Source organism: Acanthisitta chloris, unplaced genomic scaffold, assembly GCF_000695815.1.
Source record: "Acanthisitta chloris isolate BGI_N310 unplaced genomic scaffold, ASM69581v1 scaffold7876, whole genome shotgun sequence".
Classification (NCBI taxonomy): domain Eukaryota; kingdom Metazoa; phylum Chordata; class Aves; order Passeriformes; family Acanthisittidae; genus Acanthisitta; species Acanthisitta chloris.
The window spans coordinates 254-2,219 of NW_008678646.1; positions in this window are offsets into that span (position 1 = coordinate 254).

A 1,966-nucleotide genomic window follows, 5' to 3' on the forward strand; every position below is an offset into this window, starting at 1 on the left:
GGAGCTGCCACTCCAGGCTGGATGGTGGGATCAGACTTGGACTGGTTATGGTGTTTGTTTGTGTGTGTGCTGAGCATGGAATCTATGTGTGTCACTTGAGGTCATGTCACCTCCTGTGTCCACCTGCCCTTGGGGCCAGGCACCAGCTGAGCCCTGGATTTCCTGGGAGATGGATACTGTGCCCCCCCCAGATGGCAAATCCCTGCCAAAGGCAGGTTGGGCAGACTCACACCCAGCCCTCCTCCTCCTTGTGCTTCCAGCTGGAATTTAAGCACCTTGGGGGGATTTTAAGCCCCTTGGCTGTGACCTTGTGGTGGGGAGGGCTGGGGGGCTGTGCCAGACCACTCCCCATGAGCACCTTAAGCCTCTTAGGGGCTTCTCCTTGGGGAGGGTTTGTGGAGGCAGCGTGAGGCTCTGAGCACGTGGAGCACAGCAGCCTTGTGTCAAGGACACTGCCTCTGGTATCACATCCTGTGGTGCCTTTTCCTCTTGGATTCTTTCTGTCTCCATCCTAAATCCCCATAAATTTGGCCCAACACATCCTCCTCCATCCTGGGGGACTCACAGCCATCAAGACCCCCACTGACCCCCCATCATCCCAGGATGAGCTCCCCAAGGAGCCACCAAGCTCTTGAGTGTCACTAAGAAACCCCAGTTAACAGCCAGGCCCTGCTCTCTGCCAGGGAAGTAGCTGTTTCTGCATGGAAAACACTCAGGATCCCTCTAATCCTATTTGTTGGAGCCCAACTAATTGCAATTAGTGGCAGGGGCTGAAGTTCAATTAAAGTGTGCTGAGATTATTCCAGTTTTAATTGCTTTAGTGCTGGATTAAGGAAGCTTTGGAGTGACACCTCTGTGGGCAGGCTGGACCCTGTCTGGATGGATCCAGGTGGTTCTGGGAGGGCATCCCCTGTGCCAGGATCCCCATTTGGGCCAGGATTGAGGCTGGAATGGGAGTGCCATTACTCCCACTGGGATTGAGGGGCACTGGGAGGATCTCGGGGGGAGTGGGGGATCCCCTAGGAGACACAAGACAGGATCCCCTGCATGGGATCCACTGCCCATCCAAACATCCAGTCCCAGCAGTACTAATCCAAACACTCCCTCCCCACCCAGAGCTAGGGGAAGGACACAGGATTACCCCTTGGGAAAGAAGGGAGATAAATAATCCTATTACCCCCAGGCAGGATAAATCTCCCTCCCCGAAAAGCCACTCAGAGCACCTCTGGGGTGGAAGGAGCAGCACGGAGGGAGCAGCTCTGGCCTCGGGGACTGTGTGAGTCGAGGGGTTTCCAGCTGTGGGGTGGGATGTGGTGGTGCTTTGCTGTTGTTCCTGCATCCAGGAACATCCAGGTATCTCCCTGGATTGGATCCTGAGACATGGTGTTGCTTTGCTGCTGTTCCAGCATCCAGGAACATCTCCCTGGGTTGGCTCTGTTCTCCCCAGCCCCATGCCCACCCTCCAGGCTCTGCAGCTGGGCTGAACACCTCATGGTGATGCCAGAGCTGGGGTTTGTCCCACAGAATTCCCACTCCCAGTGTCTGGAGGAGGGATAGAGCCCATGTGCCTCTCTCTGCTCCCTCTGCCCCCCTCACACCACAATGGTGTTCACAGCCAGGTAAACCCCATGACAGTGGGGCAAGCCTGGCAGTGCCATGAGAAGTCCCAGGTGTCACATCCACACTGGGATGGAGGACAAGGGATGAAGGAGCAGCCCCAGGGGGTGGCAGCAGTGTTGATGCCCCCCAGGATGCCCTTCCCTGCCTTAGGGGATTAGTGAGCTGAGTTGGGCTGACTCAGGGGTGCAGGGAGGAGGCTCTCAAAGCCGCTCAGGGACAGGGTGGGAGGAGGATCTGGTGCCCCCCATGTCCCCTCCAGCAGGAGTGAGGAGCCATCCCGTGGCAGCACTGGATCTACAGGGAACGCTGTGCCCTGGGACAGGCTGCCAGCACCCACAGCCATGAG